The sequence below is a fragment of the Triticum aestivum genome, chromosome 7B (assembly GCF_018294505.1).
Source record: "Triticum aestivum cultivar Chinese Spring chromosome 7B, IWGSC CS RefSeq v2.1, whole genome shotgun sequence".
NCBI classification, from domain to species: Eukaryota; Viridiplantae; Streptophyta; class Magnoliopsida; order Poales; family Poaceae; genus Triticum; species Triticum aestivum.
Window position 1 is genome coordinate 198,408,179 of NC_057813.1, and position 23,644 is coordinate 198,431,822.

Here is a 23,644-nt window from a genome sequence, read left to right on the forward strand (position 1 = left end):
TGGGAAGGGGCTGATGCCTTCCCACCCACCCAGGTTCAAGGCATGGTACTTGCAATTTGGGTTTGTTGCACCAATTATACTGTAGGGGGTTCCCTTACAGTCTTTCTGTCAAAAAAATAGGTGACTTTTATGAATTCTTCACTGAGGAATTTGCCGGTGAGGAAATTCCTTAGCAAAGAACTACTAGCAGCGGAATAAGTACTCAGAAGTAAGCATAACAGGATACAGACATAGTCATCATGATGAAATGAAGACAAGCACAGAGTACAGGAAGCGTAAACACAGGATAAGACAAGATGAAGACAAATAGACTGAAGAAATTGAACTGACAAAATTGAGAAAGTCTTCAGTCTAAGTCTTCAAACACAGATATGAACAATCACTCAACACAGTAATGAGGAAATCAAAGAGTTGAGGAATTAGAACCAGTAAGGTTGGTGAAGACAAGGATTTGGTAGACCAGTTCCAACTACTGTCTCAGTTGTACGTCTGGTTGGAGCGGCTGAGTATTTAAACTCGAGGACACACAGTCCCAGACACCCAGTCGCTGAGCACGCAGCTCAGGACACCAAGTCCTCACCGTATTCTCCTTGAACTAAGGTCACACAGACCTCGTCCAATCACTCGTGGTAAGTCTTCAGGCGACTTCCAAACCTTCACAGACTCGGTCACTCGGCGATCCACAATTCCTCTTGGATGCTCTAGACCATGACGCCTAACCGTCTGGAAGAAGCACAGTCTTCAAAGGTAACAAGTGTCGGATCCACGCAGGATCAATCTGTTCAGTGATGCTCAATCACTTTGGGTTTGTAGGTGTTTGGGTTTGGGGTTTTTCCTCACTCGATGATTTTCGCTCAAAGTCCTTGGAGGATGGGTTGCTCTTAAATGACAAGTGTCAGTTTCTCTCGGAGCAGCCAACCAGCTAGTGGTTGTAGGGGGCGGCTATTTATAGCCTGGGGAGCAGCCCGACATGATAAGACATAAATGCCCTTGTCTGATATGACCGTTAGGTGGATAAGATATTTTGGGACAGCTGGCGCGCTGCACAGCAACGGTCGGAAATTTGACTATCAAATTCCTCAGGGCTATCATTATCCTCACTGTGTAGGCAATCCGCACTGGCGAATTCCTAACTCCTCGGTCAGAACAAATTCCTCAGCGACCAGAAGAACTTCGTCTCTGTCACTGAAGAAATTGACTGAACTGTATGAGATTTCCAAAGGCTTCACTCGAAGGGTTTGGTAGGTGTAGGATTTTGAGTTGAGCATCACTTGGAAATTTTTCCTTAGTATTTCCTCGACCCCCTTTAACATTATGGTGTTGACTCAAGAAAGAGAAAAACAAAACTATGAAAACGAAAGTCTTCAAGCTTCATATTCCTCGCATGAATATCAAGTCTTCACGGACACACCAATTTCTTCACTTTCAAAGTCTTCATGAAAGTCTTCAGGAATACCAAAATCTTCAGTCGAAGATATTCATTTTTAGGGGTCGACTTTCTCTGTAAATATCAAACTCCTCATAGACTTATAGACATGTGTACACTCACAAACACATTAGTCCCTTAACCTATAAGTCTTCAATACACCAAAATCACTAAGGGGCACTAGATGCACTTACAGTCTCCCCCTTTTTGGTGATTGATGACAATATAGGTTAAGTTTTCAACGGGGATAACCATGTGAAGTGTAAGTACTGATATTGAGGAATTTGATTGTAAGATATAGAAGAACTCCCCCTGAAGATGTGCATAGTGAGGAATTTGCTTTTGAAGCAATGCACACTTGAAGAGTTGAATCATGGAGATCTACCCTATATCTTGTAATTCATACACGCATTTGACATATAATATGAAGAATTTGAAATGCATGATGAAATATGGTGCCTGGTGAAATTCAGCATGCGTGCAATAATATTAATAAGGAACAAGCATGCAGAATAACGCATCAAGAGTATAAGATCACAGTGCATCAAAAGTATCAGAGCACCATCGGGTTTAAGATTACAACTCGGTCCAATAAAGTTTCAGAAGAACGAGAGTTGTAACTTAGCAAAAACAACGCCCATATAATAGACCCGCTTGAAGACTAACTCAAATTTCTCCACCTTTGTCATTGAATGACCAAAAGGTTCGAAACTGAGGACTAACGCCCCTGAAGAATATCAAGTTGATGGAGGAGCGCCAGCGTTGTTGGGGTCGGTAGTTATAGTTGGGCCTGTCGCAGTGTCGTCTAAGTCTTCATTTTCATCAGTCTCGCGTGATGAAGAATAGGAGCTGGCCACCAAGGAAGGAACTTTGACCTTCTTGAATTTCTTCGATGGAGGTGCAGTCCAGTCAAATTCGACCCATATTCTTCAGATCTGCAGCGCTGTAGACATGTGATAGAATAGCCCAGGTACGGTTGAAGGTTTCATGGAGGTAGTAGTAGTTTTTCTTCACAGCATTGTGTGTTGAGTTCATGTTGTGAAGAATTGAACCAAACTGACGCTTGACCCATTTATGATTGTGATCAACCTTCTGATGAAGACTGAGGAGTAACTCACGATCAGTCATCACCCTGGGAGCTGTGGCTTGAGGGTTTTTCTTGGCGGCAGAGTCATGTGTGGCAGAGTCATCATTGGTGGAGTAGGATGCAGCCTTACAAAATTGACCATCCAATGGACGAATGCCTTCATCTATCATAGCAGTTGCCTTGCCTTTGTCATCAGCTGAGGAATATGTCCGTTTGAGGACTTCAATCGGAGGCAAGTAGCTGCCATGGTTCAAAGTGTCAGCTTTGTAATTTAGTGAAGCCCTTGTCCTGATGAATCTCATAATCCATGGTGCATAAGGCTTCAGTTCAAATGGTGACATAGCAATATTCGCCAGAGTCCTCATGAAGAAATCATGGAAGTTGACGGGAACGCCATGAATGATATTGAAAAGCATGTTCTTCATGATGCCAACGACCTCTTCATCATTTGAGTCGTGGCCTTTGATAGGACTCATTGTCTTCGTCAGAATGCGATAGACAGTCCGGGGCACATATAGTAATTCCTTGACGAGGAATTTGGTTTGAGGAGCCTGCCCTGGCTTCAAAGGCTTCATCAGCACTTGCATGAAATGATTTGAAAGTTCAGGTTCACTGTAGACGCAACGAGCATTGTCAAGGGGAGGACTGAGTGGTAGGGCACGAAGCAATTCAGTTGCTGGTGCCTTGTAGTGAGTATTTTCAAACATCCAGTCCAGCACCCATGAATTCACATCTTCAGAGTTTCCTGTGATGTGCAGCGTTGCATAGAATTGAAGAATGAGTTCTTCATTCCAGTCACAGATGTCAGTGCAGAAATTTAGCAATCCAGCATCGTGAAGAACACTGAGGACTGGCTCAAAGCACGGCAGAGACTCCATGTCCACATGAGGAATATGTTCATGATCGAAGACTTTGTCTTTGTTGAACAGTACTGAGGAATAGAAATTGGCTTGACTAGCAGTCCAAAAACGCCTCTTCCTTATGCGAGCAGAGTCATAGGGGTTATAGTCAGTGAAGAACACATGCTCGCTGAAGAAATCTTCAGCCTTGAACTTTTGCTTCTTTGAGAATGGATCCGTTGGCTTGGGCACTGGAGTGTCAGTGAGTTGCATCACAACCTCAGGAATCACAATCTCAGGTTCTTCAGGTTGTGGAATTTCTGGTTCCTCTTCAGTAGCAGTCTGCGTGTTCAAAGGTTCAACAACAGCAGCTTCTTCAGCACTAGTGGCTGGAATTTCTTCATGTACAGACGAGGTGGGATGAGTTTCTTCAGAGCCCATTTGAATGGTTGGTGCAGGGGACTGAGGTATTTGTTGTAACGGGGTGAAGAGTGGAGTATTGGGGTGCTGACTTTCCCAAAACTCATCATTCATCACGGGCGTTGTGCAGCCAATGTCCACATCTTCATCTTCAATTTCTTCAACGTCAGCCTCTTCAGCTGTGAACTGAGGCATTGGTGAGGAAGCAACAGGCGTTGAAGGGATCGTATCCACTTCAATTTCTTCATCAACCTGCTCTGACGAAGCAGCAGATTGAGGTTCTTCATTAGATCCTCTAGGGATCACATATTCCTCATCAAAAGGAACAAGGTCCTTTGATGGCATGGTGGAAATCGGAACAGCATCAATTGGATTTTCAATAGAGCTTGTCAGAGGCTTCATTTTCTTTGGAGCTGAAGATTCTGAAGCACTGGATGCTTTCCTTTTCTTCACTGTAGCTCGCTCTGCAGCCTTGGTCTTCTTCACATCAAATGCACATGGAAGAATTGGAGTTGGGATAGGCGCAGATGGAACTGAGGAATCTGGTTGAATTTCCTCAGGCGAAACTGATGCAGTTGCCCTGACTTCTTCAGTTTCTTCAGGCGCACCACTAGTGGATGCCCTGACAATTTCTTCAGCGGCTGGAATGGACTCATCAGCCCTGGAACTAGCATTTTCATCAGCAGCCTGAATGTCATCAGCGCTGCTGGCATGTTCTTCAGTTGGCTGAGCAGACGCTTCAGCTTGAGGAATTTCTTGTTGCGATGGGGCTGCAACATTTGTGAATTTCTCAGTCAGTTTCACAAACCTGACTTTGGCTCCTTGCCAATCAGCATAGTAAGCATTGAAATCATCGCTGAGGGTTTTGATTTCAGCTTGGATCTTGAGGAGTTCATCAGTTGTCATATTGACAACGTTATTCTTCAGGAACTTCTCCTTTCTTAACTGATTCTTCTTGATCTGCCTGGCCTTCTCAAATTTCAATTTCTCTTCAGTGATGAAATGGGTCAGCATGTGACTTTGACTAGGAGTCAAACTGAAATCAGGCATAGGAGTATTTGGATCCTTGTGCCAGAGATCAATGTAATCAAGGATCGCCCTTGGAACCAAAAGCAGTGGCACATTTGTGCCTTTGGCTCTAGCGGCCCTTTCTTGTTGGTCTCTGATGATTTCTGCAAGTTCATCATCATAAGCTTCATCGTTAGATGGCACTTGGAAGGCAACCTGTTTCTTCTTCGGACTTGGCCGAGGACCTTGACCAGCCGTTGCCTTAGTCTTCAGCAGAGTGGGGCCTGATGAAGATTTTGGTGCAGCTGAGGAACTTGCTGAGGCACCAGAGGCAATAGAGATGCCTGTAGTCCTTTGGCACGTGGCCAGATGTACAGGTGTTGAGGATTTTGCCGGAGCAGCTGAGGACTTTGGAGGAGGAGCAGTAGTTGGAACTGGCCGTGAGGGCTTTGAAGAATCTGGCCGTGAGAGCTTTGAAGATTCTGGCCGTGAAGGCATTGCTGAGGAACTTGGCCGTGAGGGCATAGTTGGTGAAGCACTTGGCTTGTGAGCGGGCTTCTTTGCCATTGATTTTCTTGGCTTGACAGAGGCCTCCGTGGCAGTAGCAGCAGCAGAGTCTACATTGAATTTCCTCACTGCTTCTTTGGCTTGTCTTGCCAACTTAGCTTGGCGCTTGGCCCATTCTTCAAGAAAGTCCTCACCACGCTTGATGCTTGTGGGGTCAGCTTCTTGGCCAGGTGCCAATGGAGCTCTTGGGCATGGAGGATTAAGTGCGAATTTCTTCATATACTTTGGAGTCACATATCTGTACTCCCTCCCACATCTCCTTTCAATCTTCTGTATGCGCACCTTGCGCTGATTTTTATTTTCTTTTCCGTACTTAGCCTCATCAGGTGTGCAATAATCAGCATAGATGGCCTTAGGTATTTCAAAAGCAGTCATGACCTCAGGTTTCTTTCCTCCTTTCTGCGGTTTCTTACCGTCTGCCATATTCTTCAGATGAGGAATTTGAACAATCGAATTTTCTGAAGAAGTATGCAACTTTTCTTCAAGGAACGTTGCAAATGAGTTAAGTTGATGAGAACCTAGTGATTCAGCAGCGGACATGAGTACCTGTGAACAGAGTATAGTTGCAAGGAATTTGGAGAGGTCATATGCGTTCTCAGAAGGTTTTAAAAAAAACAAGTTTGAGGAATTTGACCAGATGAGCCTTGAAGAATTTCGCTAAGCGTTCTTTGTCTTAGGTTCCAGAGTTGTATAGATCGAGGATCCACACAATTGAGGAATCTTGAGGAAAAACGATGCTTAGAGAAATGAATCAAGAACAGATGACTAGTGGGGTGTTTTGTGTGTGAGGATTTGAGGAAATAAACACCTTTGAAGATTTTGTAGTGAAATTTTGAATCAAAAAGGGTAGTAAAAGTAACTTTTAATTACCCTTGATGAAGAACACGACGAACTGTGAAGAAGAACAGTGAAGTTCGTCGATGTAGATCTTCCACGCCCTAACTTGGCGGAGGAAGACAGCTACGGCGGCGGCGGAGTGAAGATTTCCGCGGTCGGCGCGAGTACGACGGCAACGAGGTCGAGGTAGTGAAGCTCTTCTTCACCAGCGACGATGGAGTAGCGGCGGCGCTAGGGTTTGAGGAGCTCGAGCGAGAGAGAGAGCGGTCGAGCGGAGTAAAGGAAGTGAGGAAGGGGAGAGGGTTTTTTTATAGTGGTAGTGAAAAACTGTTTGCCCGAAGATTTAGGACGAACCTGCCCCTGACCCTTCTCCTTCGCTTGACATGTGTCACCCACATACTGAGAAGTGGATATCATGTTAGATCGTGGGTGAATATATAAGTCTATCGTGGGATCCGGAACGGATTGAGCGGTAAAACCGAAAATTTGGATGTCTAAATTTGGATAAGATTAATTTTAAAGTTCCATTACCAAATTCTTCAGCTGTCAAGGACACAGTGAAGATTTTGAATGAGTTTCAAATAGAACGCACATCAAGAATTTGTGAATAGATTGGGTTGAGTATAGCATAGAGGGGGAAGGGTCCGATCACATTCACTTAGTAGAAGAAGCAACTTGAAGAAATAGCCATAAGTGAATGCTGTAGAGGACATAAACTCATATATATATATATATATATATATATATATATATATATATAGCCAATGAAGAAAAACGACGGAAACAATGAAGATTTTGCAAAGTTGAAGAATTTGAGAAACTGAAGAATTTCAAAAACTAAGGAATTTCAAAAATGAAGATTTTCAACTTTGGTGGTGGCATGACCCACCGTATAAGAATGATGATTTCAGACACCACGTACAATTGTCGTAGGGTTCTGAGAATCAAATTCTTCATTAATTTCTTCACACTTAGAGTGTTATTCTTCATTGATTGAAGAAAAACGTTTCTTCATGTGTTGCACATCTAAGTCATCAATTTTGCGTAAGTGTCAGGATGTGTGTCCTTTTCAGAGAACATTCGAAGATTCTAAGATATTTAGCTCACACCGCAACTTGCTAAATCTCTTCTCATCCAAGGGCTTTGTGAAGATATCGGCTAGCTGTTCTTCAGTCTTCACGTGCTCGATGGAGATGTCTCCCTTCAACACATGATCAAGAAGAAAATGATGATGAATCTGAATGTGCTTTGTCTTCGAGTGCTGAACTGGGTTGTGAGCAATCTTGATGGCACTCTCATTATCACAGAGGAGAGGCACATTCTTCACGTTGACGCCATAGTCCTTGAGGGTTTGCTTCATCCATAGCAATTGAGCACAACAAGAACCAGCAGCAATGTATTCAGCTTCAGCAGTAGACAGTGATACGTAGTTCTGTTTCTTCGAGGACCAACTGACCAAAGACCGTCCTAGGAAATGGCAAGTACCAGATGTTGACTTGCAGTCCACACGATCACCAGCATAGTCAGAGTCAGAATATCCAATGATATCAAAAGTTGAGCCCTTGGGGTACCATAATCCTAGTGTTGGTGTGTGAGCTAGATATCGAAGAATATGCTTCACAGCCTTATGGTGTGATTCCTTCGGTGTAGCTTGAAATCGGGCACACATGCAAACACTAAGCATTATATCTGGCCTAGATGCACATAATTACAATAAAGAGCCAATCATGGAGCGGTATACCTTGTGATCGAAGTCAATACCATTTTCATCAGTGCATAGATGGCCATTTGTGGGCATAGGAATTTTGACGCCTTTGCAATCTTGCATGTCGAATTTCCTCAGAACATCCTTGAGGTATTTCTCCTGAGATATGAATATGCCATTGTGTTGTTGACGAATTTGAAGACCTAAAAAGAATTTCAACTCTCCCATCATAGACATTTGATATTCTTCACTCATCATATAGGAAAATTCATCACTATAACATTGGTCAGTACAACCAAAGATAATATCATCAACGTATATTTGGCACACAAACAGTTCACTATCATAAGATTTAGTAAAGAGAGTAGGATCGAGTGAACTGGGTGTGAAGCCATTCTTCATGAAGAATTCCTTCAAAGTATCATACCACGCCCGAGGGGCCTGCTTGAGGCCATATAGGGCCTTGTTGAGTCTGAAGACTTTGTCAGGATTCTTTGGATCTTCAAAACCTGGGGGTTGAGCAACATATACTTCTTCCTCAAGCTTACCATTGAGGAATGCACTTTTCACATCATTTAATATAAAGTGATATTATGATGGTTAGCGTAAGCAAGTAATATGCGAATAGCCTCAAGTCTAGCAACAGGTGCAAAAGTTTCATCAAAATCAATTCCTTGAACATGTGTGTAGCCTTGAGCTACAAGTCGTGCCTTATTCCTCACCACAAGGCCATTTTCATCTTGCTTGTTGCGGTAGATCCACTTTGTGCCGATGATATTATGCTTGCGTGGATCTGGACATTTGACCAGTTCCCAGACATTGTTGAGCTCGAATTGATGTAATTCTTCTTGCATGGCCTGAATCCACTCAGGCTCCAGAAAAGCTTCATCTACCTTAGTGGGCTCTGTAATAGAGACAAAAGCATAGTGCCCACAAAAGTTAGATAAATGTGAAGCTTTTGAGCGTGTGAGAGGACCTGGCACTCGAATGTCATCGATGATCTTTTCCACTTGCACTTCTTTTGCAATGCGAGGATGAGCTGGTTGTCGTTGAGGAATTTGATCAGCATTTTCTTCAGCGCCATTTTCTTCAGCATTTTCATCAGGTGCACCAGCTCGATTTTCTTCACGTTCTAGAATGAATTCTTCAACAGATTCTTCGGTAGGAATAACATCCTCAGTAGCCTTGAACTTGATAGAATCCTCAGGTGCTGGTTCATCTATCACAAAAGGTAGGTGCTCTTTTTTCGAGCCATTAGTTTCATTGAACCGCACATCTACAGTTTCAACAACCTTGTGAAGAACGTTGTTGAAGACTCTGTAGGTGTGCGAGTCCTTTCCGTAACCAAGCATAAAACCTTCATGTGCTTTCAGTGCAAATTTAGCATTGTGATGAAGATCTCCAATCCAACATTTAGCACCGAAGACTTTGAAATAACTCACATTGGGTTTCTTGTCAGTGAGGAGTTCATAGGCAGTCTTCTTGAAGAATTTGTGAAGATATACCCGATTGATGATGTGGCACGCAGTATCAATTGCATCAATCCAAAAACAACGAGGCGTTTTGTATCCATCAAGCATAGTGCAAGCCATTTTAGCGAGGGTTCTGTTCTTGCGCTCCACGATGCCATTCTGCTGAGGAGTATAAGGAGCAGATAACTCATGAGTAATACCAAGTTCATCAAGATAGCCATCAAGACCGGAATTCTTGAACTCGGTTCCATTGTCAGTTCTGATGTGCTTGATCTTCACACCAAAGTTGGTTGAAGCCCTCGAGGAAAATCGTTTGAAGATTTCCTGCACTTCATGTTTGTAAGTGACAATGTGTACCCATGTGTAACGAGAATAGTCATCAACAATAACAAAGCCATATAGAGATGCATCATTTGAAACAGCTGAATAATGATTAGGACCAAAGAGATCCATGTGAAGCAATTCAAATGGACGAGTAGTGGTCATGATAGTCTTCGCTGGATGCTTGGCCTTTGTCATCTTTCCAGCTTCTAAAGCTCCGCATAAGTGATCCTGGAGGAATTTGACATTCTCAATGCCAATGAGATGCTTCTTCTTCGCAAGCGTGTTCAGATTCCTCATGCTAGCATGACCAAGTCGTCGATGCCATAGCCAGTCTTCTGAAGCTTTTGCAAGTAAGCACACGGTTGGTTGTGGTCCTATAGAGAAATCAACAATATACAGATCTCCTCTCCTAAAGCCTTCGAAGACTTTGGAATGGTCAGCTTCCATGATCACAACACAACGATACTTGCCAAAGACAACAACCATATCAAGATCACAAAGCATTGAGACAGACATGAGGTTGTATCCTAAGGACTCGACAAGCATGACTTTGTCCATGTGTCGATCCTTTGAGATCGCAACCTTACCTAGACCCAATACCTGACTTTTGCCTTTGTCGGCAAAGATGATATGCTTCAGATGTGACGGTGATAAAGGAGCATCCATCAATAGACTCTTGTCACCCGTCATGTGATTTGTACATCCACTATCTAGAACCCACTCGTTGGCTTTGGGCTGATCATCCTGCAGATGAATTAGTGCAACTTACGATCTCATATACTTCATCAGTGAAGAATATGATATCAAGTTCATCAGATGAATTTCATCAAGCAGTAAAACAGATATTTCAGTATGAGAACGTGTGAAATCAAAGTTCATTTCATCATGATTCGCCTGCGTCCTTTCAGGCAATTTTTGTCATGCCTCCAGCAAATTCTTCAGACATTTAAAGCACGTCTGGAGACCTGACCCTGCATAGGAGATTAGTTCTTTTTCTTCACCACCCACATCTGAAGGGGTGGAAAAGAGTTCATCACTCTGCAAGCACCATATGAGAAAGGTGGCATAGAGGCCAATCCATTTCGTTTCACATAAGAGGGGTTAGGGTAAGCATATGAATAAGCAGAGAAATTCTTCGAGGACTTATGAACATAATGATTTGAAGAATAATGTGCATATTCATAGCCCTTAGCTCTACCCTGCGAAACAGAAGGGTTAGCACGATGATGTTCATATGAGGACTTTGATCCACTTGAGGAATTTGATCCATGTGAAGAATTAGGTCCATATGAAGAATTGGATCTGGGGTTCCTGTTCTTCATTGGTGGTGTCATGAGGACATTCACCTGAAGACTTTCAACATAACTTTTGGGAACCCAGATTTTCTTCATAGGGGAACCGTTCCTGCATTTAGTGCCAACATATCTAGCAAATACTTCACCATTCTGATTTTTGAACAGTTTATAGTTGGAGTCAAATGACTCATCAGAAGAATGAGGAGATTCACATGTGAAGCCAGATAAGTTAGATGGATCAACTGGAGGTCCCTTTGCAGCAACCCATGAGGTTTTGGGGTACTGCTCAGGCTTCCAATATGTTACATCAGCATTGAGTTTCCTCTCAAAGGCAATACCCTCTTTTCTAGGGTTTCTATTGAGGATCTGCTTTTTGAGCACATCACAAAGAGTCTGATGCCCTTTGAGGCTTTTGTACATGCCTGTCGTGTACAATTCCTTCAGCCCTGCATCGTCAGTGATACTAGCAATGTCCTCAGATGAGGAATTAGTGATAGCAGAGGCAGGTGAAGAATTTGTAACAGTTGAAGCATTTGAACATTCAGGTGAAGAATTAGCAGATTCACGTTCAATGCACTTTAAGCATGGAGGAACAAATTCTTCCTGAGAAGCACTGATTTGTTGAGCAAGCAATGAATCGCGCTCCTTTTGAAGATCTTCATAACTCACTCTTAGCTTCTCAAGATCTTGATTCCATTGAAGAAATTCATAGGAAAGCTTGTCGTGATCGGATAAGAGAGTTTTATGATGACTTTGAAGGTTGTCAAACTTAGACTGAAGTTTCTGAAGATTTTCAGTTAAGTCTTTAGTGCGGTCCATTTCATCACCCAACATATCATCACTTTTTCTAGCATGATTTGAAGTTTTTCAATAGCCTTTTGTTGTTTCACAGCAATCTTAGCAAGTTTAGAGTAACTAGGCTTAAGATTTTCATCAGATTCATCCTCACTAGATTCAGAGGAGGGGTATTTTGTTACCTTTGCACCCTTTGCCATGAAGCAATAGGTGGGAGCGTAGTCATCATAGTCTTTGTCAGCCTTGTTGGTGCAGTCAATTTCTTCAAAGTTGAAGATAGACTTGCTGACGAAAGCAGTAGCGAGAGCCAGACTCGCCACACCAGACTCGGACTCCTCAGATGCCTCCTCTTCCTCATGTTCCTCGGATTCAGCTTCAGAGTCCATTTCCTTGCCAATGAATGCCCGAGCCTTCTTGGAGCTGCTCTTCTTGTGAGATGAAGACTTCGAGGATTTTGATGATGAAGATTTTGAAGATTTCTTCTTCTTCTTAGCGTCATCAGAACTGTAATCCTTGTATTTCTTCTTCTTTAATTCCTTTTCCCATTGAGGACAATCCTGAATATAGTGACCAGGTTTCTTGCATTTGTGGCAAAGTCTTCTCTTATAGTCACTTGATGAGGAATCACTGCTTCTTGAGGATTTTCAAAAGCGTCCACGTCTTGAGAACTTCTGGAACTTCTTCACGAGCAGTGCTAGCTCCTGGCTCAATTCTTCAGGATCACCGAGGCTACTACTAGAGTCTTCACATTCAGATTCAGACACAGCCTTGGCCTTCAGGGCACGTGTTTTGCCATAGCTTGAACCATAGAGATCTCTCTTTTCAGCAAGCTGGAACTCATGACTATTTAGCCTCTCGAGGATATCAGCGGGATCTAGTGACATGTAATCAGCTCGCTCTTGAATCATCAGTGCCAGAGTATCAAATGAGGAATCTAGCGATCTCAGCAATTTCTTCACCACCTCATGGTCGGTGATGTAAGTGGCGCCAAGCGCTTGAAGCTCATTTGAGATGTTAGTGAGGCGATCGAAGGTTTGCTGAACATTTTCATTGTCGAGTCTTTTGAAGCGGTAGAAGAGATTGCGAAGAACGTCAACATGAGAGTCACGTTGAGTCGAGACTCCTTCGTTTACTTTGGAGAGCCTATCCCAGATAAGCTTAGCAGTTTCCAAAGCACTCACTCTACCATACTGCCCTTTACTCAGATAACCACATATGATATTCTTCGCTTGAGAATCGAGTTGCTTGAATCTCCTCACATCAGCAGCATTCAGAGAAGGTGTGACTGAAGGAACACCATTTTCCACAACGTACCAGAGATCGTTGTCAATTGCTTCAAGATGCATTCGCATCTTATTCTTCCAGTAGGGGTAGTCCGTGCCATCGAAGGTAGGACACCCAGCGGAGACCTTGATCATACCTGCGGTCGACATAACTAAAACTCCAGGTGGTTAAACCAAAATCACACAGAACGAGGGAGTACCTTGCTCTGATACCAATTGAAAGTGCGTTATATCGACTAAAGGGGGGGTGAATAGGCGATTTTTATGAATTCTTCACTGAGGAATTTGCCGGTGAGGAAATTCCTTAGCGAAGAACTACTAGCAGCGGAATAAGTACTCAGAAGTAAGCATAACAGGATACAGACATAGTCACCATGATGAAATGAAGACAAGCACAGAGTACAGGAAGCGTAAACACAGGATAACACAAGATGAAGACAAACAGACTGAAGAAATTGAACTGAGGAAATTGAGAAAGTCTTCAGTCTAAGTCTTCAAACATAGATATGAACAATCACTCAACACGGTAATGAGGAAATGAAAGAGTTGAGGAATTAGAACCAGTAAGTTTGGTGAAGACAATGATTTGGTAGACCAGTTCCAATTGTTGTCTCAGTTGTATGTCTGGTTGGAGCGGCTGAGTATTTAAACTCGAGGACACACAGTCGCTGAGCACGCAGCTCAGGAAACCAAGTCCTCACCGTATTCTCCTTGAACTAAGGTCACACAGACCTCGTCCAATCACTCGTGGTAAGTCTTCAGGCGACTTCCAAACCTTCACAGACTCGGTCACTCGGTGATCCACAATTCCTCTTGGATGCTCTAGACCATGACACCTAACCGTCTGGAAGAAGCACAGTCTTCAAAGGTAACAAGCGTTGGATCCACGCAGGATCAATCTCTTCAGTGATGCTCAATCACTTTGGGTTTGTAGGTGTTTGGGTTTGGGGTTTTTCCTCACTCGATGATTTTCGATCAAAGTCCTCGAAGGATGGGTTGCTCTCAAATGACAAGTGTTAGTTTCTCTCTGTCAGGACCCCGACTCAATGCCACATCGATCTAGCATGTAACACCTCATATCACTTTGCGGCCTCACGCACGGTATCCCCACAGGTGTCGCCTTACCTTTGCCCGGGACCGTTTGCGCCTTTTGGCACACGTATATGATAGTGTCGCTAGCATCCATATGATAAGGAGCCCGGGCTGACATGGCTAGTCGTAAACCCAAAGTGGCACAAACTTACAGGCACAGGCATCCATGACCCAGCATCGAACGTGTCGGTCATCAGCGAGTGAATCCAGGCTGTAGCACTGGGCTAGCAGGACTCCGGTGACCGGGCTGTAGCGGGCTAACAGGACTCCGGTATTCATCGCGTGACATTTCCCCGAAGGGACAGACACAGGAACGAAGAAGGACACATGGCTACTCGTTGTTAGTGACAATATAGAATGGAGAACTCATCGAGAGCACTCTTGTTGTGATCTTTCGATCCAGCAAACTTCTGCCATAAGTGGTTCATAGTATTTGGAAGAAGGAAATACCATGGACCTCGAGGCCTATCGCAAAGGTTACTAATAGCCTAAAGGTACGAGCAACACTATCAGCACGAGATAAGTAGAGTGAATCTTGGGTCAAGAACCCAGGCATAGAATGCCTACTGACTAAGTGGCATCACGGGATGCATCGAGATTGATGGCCAGAATCATCACACTGGGAATACAAGCATTGCTAGATTACTAGGTGACTCCCTAAGATGCCTAGGGTCATAATAATGGCTTCAACATATACGCCGAGGCAACATAGTACCTCAACTCACTGATTAGTGTGATTAACCTGGCCCAAATGGACATCAGGAACAGGAGGAAGGGATTTTGCAAATGCTTCCGACTATTAAGATACCTGGGATGACTCGGACAACATAACGGCTGTAAATGCTCTAAAGGATTTAAGACATCCTACAAAAATGGTGGCATAACCACTCAGAAGCACAATATCAAGGTTTCGAGATCAACAATTAACATAGGAAAGTAGTAGGAACTTAACTGAGGCTTGAAACCAACAATCCTATAAGTCTACGGATTAGTAACACGTGATCCTGATAGAAAGATGAGAAGTCTAGTTTCTTAACCCCGTAGGAAAGATACGATGACTCAGATCAGAAGGGCATAAGGTGAAGGAGTAAAAAGAGCCTTACGTTCCATCCCACAATCAATTCCCCTACATATAACTAAAGCATTTCTAGACTCAACTTCGACCAGTTTGGCATTGGTAGTCCTATAGGCAGTCAGGCTCTGATACCAAAACTGTCAGGACCCCGACTTAATGCCACATTGATCTAGCATGTAACACCTCATATCACTTTGCGGCCTCACGCACGGTATCCCCACGGGTGTCGCCTTACCTTTGCCCGGGACCGTTTGCGCCTTTTGGCACACGTATATGATAGTGTTGCTAGCATCCGTATGATAAGGAGCCCGGGCTGACATGGCTAGTCGTAAACCCAAAGTGGCACAAACTTATAGGCACAGGCATCCATGACCCAGCATCGAACCTGTCGGTCATCAGCGAGTGAATCCAGGCTGTAGCACTGGGCTAGCAGGACTCTGGTGAACTGGGCTGTAGCGGGCTAACAGGACTCCGGTATTCATCACGTGACATTTCCCCGAAGGGACAGACACAGGAACGAATAAGGACACATGCCGGCCAGCCTAAGTGTTCCGGAGCAGTAGCAAGCTACCATGGCTCAGTGGAAGCACTAGGAGACATTTCCCGGTAAGAGAGGCTACTAAGGATAAACAACTAGATAGTCAGATCCCACACATACCAAGCATTTCAATATCATACACACAATATGCTTGTTATGTGCAAATACAACATGGCATCACAACATGACTCTACAACTCAAGTATTTTATTCAATAGGCTCCGAGGGGCAAGATATTACAAACATGGGCCTCTCGACCCAGCATTCAGAGCATACAAGTCAAAGCACAAGCGGAAGCTTAACATGTCTGAATACAGACATCTACAAATGAAAAAGGCTAAGAAACCTGACTAACTATCAGATCCTGCCGAGGGCACAAGATCGTAGCTGAGGTAACAAGCTAAACATCGAAGTCCACGTGGAACTACTAGCGAGACTGAAGTCTCTCTGCAAAAACATAAATTAAGCAACGTGAGTACAAATGTACCCAGCAAGACTTACATCAGAACTAACTACATATGCATCATTATCAACAAAGGGAATGGTGGGGTTTAACTGCAGCAAGCCAGCTTTGACTCGGTGGCTATCCTGAACTACGACTGCAAGTGACTCTTTGAGGTGGCGCACACGAGTCCACATATTCGCCATATCAATACACCACTATGGATCCACTCCCGTCTCCCTACGAGAACGCCATCCATAGCACTCACACTTATCTTGCGCATTTTAGAGTATCCACTTTCACTTGTCTATGAACTGTACAGGCAACCTAGAAGTCCTTTTTCGCGGACACGGCTATTCGAATAGATGATCTTAACCCTGCAAGGGTGTACTTCTTCACACACGCTCTCACCACTTACCGTCGTTTACACGACATGTACTCGGCAACCTTCAAGCGGAAGCCCAGCAAGGGTGTCAGCCACGACCTGACTAACCACACAAGTCTCTCGTCCAGGTTTATCGCCTATTCGGGTTCCATCCGCGAGGAGATCCGGCCGGGGTGTCGCTCACGGCCCCAAACGATGTGTGCAGGTTTCCCAAGTGCACCATCCGGGTGCCACTTGGTACACCGGGCCACTGTGCCTAGTCTGTCCCAAGCCCACCTGTACCGGGTGCCACTTGGTAGACTACTAACACTACCTACAAACACAAGAAACTAGTTGCAACTCCTGGACAGAGATCAAGTTGATTAATAAGTCGAGAGAGCTTGGAGCGCCCGGAGCCCAATGTGTGGTAGTAACTGATCATGGATCACAAACACAGAACTCAGTTCCTGAGGACGGCTGCAATGAGACAACCCACCATGTACTCCTACATGGCCTCTCACCGCTACCTTTACCAAATCGTGTTCACACACTTAGCTCACACACAGTAGGACATGTTCACACACCTCCAATTCATCCCTGATGAATCAGACCTGGCACAACTCTAAGCAATAGCAGGCATGACAAACAAACATGAATGAGTAGGCACATCAGGGCTCAAAAAACTCCTACTCATGCTAGTGGGTTTCATCTATTTACTGTGGCAATGACAGGTCATGCAGAGGATAAAGGGGTTCAACTACCGCAGCAAATACCAGTTGAATCGTTGTTGTCCTAATGTAGTAAAAGAGAGCAGGAGCGAGAGAGTGGGATTGTATCGGAATGAACAAGGGAGTTTTGCTTGCCTGGCACTTCTGAAGATAATATAGTTCTTCATTGGTGTCATCGAACTCATCGTCGGAACGTCGTCTACTGAGAGGGGACGAATACCGGCAAACAAGGAAGAACACAATCAATGCAATGCAACCATATGATGCATGATCATGACATGGCAATATGCTGTGGTTTGAGCTAATGCAACTAGCAACAATTTAAATGAAGTTGGTTTGAATACAAGATTCAAATTCAACTCCATATGTGATTATTCAAATGCCGTTTAATTGATTTGACATAAATAGTGAACAAAAGTTGTTCTAACATGCATGAAAATGGTACGGATGGATAGATTGGATTTTTCTGATCATTTTTCATATATAAATTATTTTATTTGGAGTTACGGTTGATTTTCTATGAATTTTAGAAGTTTATACTAATTTCTGGAATTTCCTGATTTATTTTAAATCCAGAAAGCCATTACTGCGTCAGCATGACAGCAGCATTGCGTCAGCAGGTCAACCAGGTTGACTCGGGTCAAACCTGACCGGTGGGTCCCGCATGTCAGTGACTCAGGAACTAATCCCGGTCAAAACAAGCGTTGAGTGAGGTTTGACTACGGCTAGGGCCCACAGTCAGTGTCTGTTAGGGGCTAACTAGATGTGATTAGTGCCTAATTAAGCAGCCACGTCATCATCACCGGCGTCTTAACGCCGGCGACCAAATCCGCGGTGGTGCGCACCGAAGTGGCTCGGGGTTCACCTACAGGAGGCCGTTTGGGCTGCGGGCGGTCCCGTTGGAAAGCTGGCAGTGCGGCACATCTAGGGAGGTGACGGTTGGTGCTGGAGTCGCCGGAAGAGTGGCCGGCGACGAGGTTTGGCGGCGGCAGCGCAGTTCGGCCGACAAGGGCGATGGCTGCGGGGCGTAAACGAGCTGGGGAAGAGGGGGAACAGACGCAGAAACTCACAGCGGAGACGACGGGATGGTCAGCGTGCTCTGGGCGTCCTTGACGGCGCGATTCGACGACGACCTCCGGCGGCCAGATGCGGCGGTGACGAGCTCGATGGCAACGGTTCGGGGCGCCTGCGGTCGTGTGCTTTAGCGTAGAGGTCGAGGGGGACGCGGGGAACCTCTTTGCCATGGGGGTTAAGGGAGGCGACGGCGGTGGCCGCGCTGGCGGGGAGCGGCGGCGACGGCCGTGCCCGGGTGTGCTGCGGGGAGAGGAACAGGGGGGGAGTGCAGCGAGTGAGGGGGAGGCGAGAGGGGATTCGAGGCATCTCCAGGCGCGGGATTGGTTGACGGAGAGCGCGACACGGCGAAGCAGGAGGTGGCCGAAGCCCCACGCGCGCGCGCCACGCCTCTCCTCTGCCTACTGGCTGAAGGAAGAAGACGGGCATGCCCCTGTGGGCTGGCCAACAGTGTTGGGCCGTCCAGGTGGGCTTCGGTGAGCGCCAGGTAAGTTTCCAGGTAAGTGCTTTCCTTTTTATTTATTTTTGTTTTCTATTTTGCAATTTGTTTTGATTTAGTTTATAAACCAAATCATTTTTATAAATCCTGAAAATATTTGTGGGCAGTAACTGAATTGTTTCAGAGGCCCGCAGTAAGTTTCAGAATATTTGGAGCTACCAAATATTTATAGGAATTAATAGCTCCAATTCAAATACAGTATGAGTTAATTCAAAAATCCATTAATGACCCAGAAATGTGTGCACCATTTTTGGCAGAGGTTCTGGACCAAAACAAAAATGATGAACATTTATGAAGGGCATTTCAGGTTCATTGAAAATATTTTTAGGTTGAACCTATTTGAATTCCATTTGGTGCTAGGGTTTTGGACATCCCCATTTCAAGTTTAAATGAAGTTTAAACATGATGCAACAACCAAGATAGTCCAAGTGCATAGCAAGGCTAGGGATGTGACAACTCTGCCCCACTAAATAAGAATCTCGACCCGAGATTCAAGACGTGAGGTAAGAAGACAGAGGGGACACAAAGCTAACACGATCTTCACGATCCAACTGTCCTTCTCAAAGATGTTGATTCATTGCTTCATATTGATCTTGACGTCTTTGCTTTCGAGAACTTCATCCAACACGAGGACAGGGACACTCTACAAGGATGGATCATCCTAATGCTCACAAAATCAACTCACAGGATGAGACACAGAAACATCTCTTGAGCTGAGAGGCAAAACACACATCAGGAAGGGCGGAAGAACAATTTTACGAGGGTTTCAAAGTAGCGAGGGAAATAGATGCCATGATCCCATAATGGGGCACCTTAGGAAAGGTGACTAGTAGAAATATCCCCTTAAGTGGCATAAAGAATTACCTTTGATTCAGAGATCATTGAAACTCTTTATACCAGCCTAGGGCAAATTACGAACGATCGTTTGACAGAGTTCAGGAGAACGACACACTCGGCTAGAATGGATGATGTGGATTACCTTGTTGAAAACAACACAAGGGATGATTTTAGTAACTGGGAAGAAGCTCAACAGTAGAGAGTGAGTCCACTGTTTGAGAAGTTATAGCATAACCGAGGAAACTGAGAGCAAACCCAGTTAGTGCCCATGATAACACCTAGCGCTTGTGCGTGCTCTCAAGAACTTGAGCATTTCCATATTCATCAAGGTTTTACCAATATCCGTGTCAAGGATCCTGGCAACACAACTTACTATCATGATGAATGGTGATGGTGGATGCAGATGCAAAGGAAGATAACACTTTCTCAGATTTCATCTTAGCGAGGCCAAGGAAACAAAATCTGGATGATCAACCGAGAGACATTTAGCACTCCGCTTCTAATGTTCTCCTTGATGTACTAGGTACCATGGTCAATGCTTAAAACATCAACATGGCCATCAAGTAAAGGTCGAACTTCGGAAGCACAAAAATCCATAAGGAACAACTAGGGAGTAAATCCTACGAAATCCTTATTGGGAGGTGGCCAACTTCCTCAATCAAGATACTATAGTAATAGGTCTTCCGGCTGGACGTGTTGGCCACGACATCCTCTTTACCGGTTACAGAGGGACCAATATTATAGTTCTTGGAAAAATGCTCCAACCATCATATCTGCCAGAGATTCAGATCTGGTTGGTGTCAGAACAATGCAGACTCATCGAGTCTAGAAAGAAAAATGAAAGTTTGCAACACAAATCGACGAGATGACGTTGCGAGATTCTCGGGAAATGAACTACGATAGCAAGCTCCAAAACATGAGCTGGTTCTGCTACAAACCTGTGAACACGTTGTCCAAGACAAGCATGACCACGTAGTAGTCTTATAACAAAACACTACCGAGTTCAGGTTGGGAAGCCATCATTGCGGTTAACGAAGTCCTTACATAAGTCATATGATTAGCTCTTATGAAGGAACTTCTTCTCCTTGAACAAGTCAATCAGTGGCTTGGTGTGCTAGGAACACATATAGAATGGAGGCGGCCAACCTATCAAACCATAGAGTACTTCGCACGTGCATGACTAACTTGGGATGATTCCAGAGGAGCAAAAACAACTTTCTTGAATTCACGGCGGCAACTTACATCAAATGCACGTGAATCAAAGGAAGTCACTTCTTTCATCCAACATATGCTTCATGAACAAAACACGAAGAAATGTTTACACAAGTTTCCAACACTAGCTTAATGTCCAACAACATCATGGAGGAGATAAGGATGTTGTCGATGGGCTCAACAACAATTTATCAAGATTCCAATGGAGATGGAATTCCACAACTATGTGAACAAGGCAATAGTATTGGCTAGACCCAAGAATATAATGGTGTATGCTCGAGGAAACAACCACGAGTAAGACAACATTACGAATATCGTTGGTTCTGATTTGATTTGACGATAGCCCATACTCAAATCAAAGGTTGGGTAAGGTGATAGGTCCCATTAACTGATCACGAGGGTCAATCGATGAAAATACCAGCTTCCTTCAGCACACATACAAGATATCCCTTAGCGATGAGCTAGGTCGGACAAGCTTTTATCTTCCAACTCTTCAAGTTGTTGTTTAGCTTAACCAACTAGCTCAGGGGTATCCAACACAGATTCATAGAGAAGGGGATGTTTTATAAGAAACCAACTTGATCACGAACTCAACATAGCGGTCAGGTGACAACTTGGTGATACTTCCGAGAAGATATTCGGAAAATCACAAACCACCGATATGTTACTAAGCTCGAGAACAATCTTGCTTTTCAAGGCAAGACGATATGATCAAATGAGCGAGGACTTAACAAAATTCTAACTCATTGATCGAAGGGTGCACCAGGGAAAATGGACTAGGTGGCACGGTCAACCTTAGGGTGATGGTTCAACAACCAACACGCTAAGAGTGAGAGTATTGTCCATTAACTACCAAGCAACAAGTTGCTCGGAGTATTGATTTCACACCACGAGTCACTTGTCGGCATTCCGGTTACAATAACACAGAAATCGAGGAATGAACAATGATGGCGAGAAGTATCACTGTACCTGTAACGCCCCGACACACCCGTCGGTGGTCGTTACTCCTGGCGGGATCTAGACTAGCCCCACAGATCAATACTAGTCTTTTCTGCGCACTTTGTCCTCACTCGTGCGCACCCGGGAGCAACTTCCCGGTCGGTCACCCATCCTGAAACTACTCCAAGCTGAGCACGCTTAACTTTGGAGTTCTGTCCGAATGGGATCCCGGAAAAGAAGGAATTCCTTATTGATATGAGTAGTCTATCATCCCTAATAAGCCAGGCTATTACATACACCCCCACTCAGAGGAACCGACGTCCTCGTCGGGCCACAGGAACGTTCCCTCTTGGCACAACTGTCTGTGCATCCAGTCCGGTACATGTGCCATGTCGTGTGCCACGACGGGTCACAAACGTCATGAACAACATGACCGCGCACCTGTCCGCAACCATCCGTGTAACTGCGAGGGTCGGCTCTGATACCAACTTGTAACGCCCCGACACACCCGCCGGTGGTCGTTACTCCTGGCGGGATCTAGACTGGCCCCACAGATCAATACTAGTCTTTTCTGCACACTTTGTCCTCACTCGTGCGCACCCGGGAGCAACTTCCCGGTTGGTCACCCATCCTGAAACTACTCCAAGCTGAGCACGCTTAACTTTGGAGTTCTGTCCGAATGGGATCCCGGAAAAGAAGGAATTCCTTATTGATATGAGTAGTCTATCATCCCTAATAAGCCAGGCTATTACACCGGCGCCGCCCCGGCTCCCTGCCGCCTCTCCCCGCATCGGATCCGGCCGGAGGAGGCCCCCTCGTGTCAGATCCAGCCTCCCCGGCCCATCTCCCCAAGCCGGCCCGATCTGCTTCCTCTCATGGGCCAGGCCCGCTATGGTGAGCGCCCAGCCACGCCTAAACCCCGCCCGTGCGATTTTTAGAGTTATAGCGCTCACATATTTTTTTCCCAGAATTCTGCTGTCCCTAATTCCTGTTAAAATCATGCCCTGTTTGACCTACCGTAACTCTGCATCTGTAGCTCCGTTTTGCGCGTGTAATATGTCAAATTGTTCGTCTCGAAGAGTACATCATTTCATTCCATTGCATCATTTTCATTTGAGGTCATCTAAATGCCTGAATCATCGTTGTAAGAGTGCTTCATTTTGTTATCTGCTGTCTGTTATCAGAACGAGCTCTTTTGTCATTTTTGCCATGATTGATGTGTGCATCCTATGAGGTTGATTCCTTCATGTGTTTTGAACTAGGCTATGTCTTCTTTACAGTGGTGCTTACCATGTATTTTTGTGATCAATGTGGTGACTAGCACAAGCATGCAAACTAGGCTTCGTGTTAATGCTGATTTTAGTCCCTGTTCTGCTGTAAATTTGATGCCATGTAAACATGTTGTTTCAGAGAGATCCATACATAATTAGAGATACTTCAGTAAGGGTGTTTTGAAAACATGGTTATGCTATATCCATCCATGGTCCTGGTTGCAATTATGGAGTAGTCTAGCATGTCATTTTCGTGCTCTACTTTTGCTTCATTCTATTTCCTGGCAGATTGTTTATGTGTTATTCAATTTGGCCAAGATTGCTATAGTTGATCCTTGCATGCTATGGACTTGTTCTTGCCTTGCTTAGCTTCACAAACATGCCTTCTTACTATTGGGTGCCTTGCCATGCCATGTATTGCTCTGTAGTGAGTTGCACAAGCTCATCTACATGCCTTCATTTTTATGTTCCTGCCATGTATGGATCTGTAATAAAAACTTGCTATGTTTACGTGGGTGC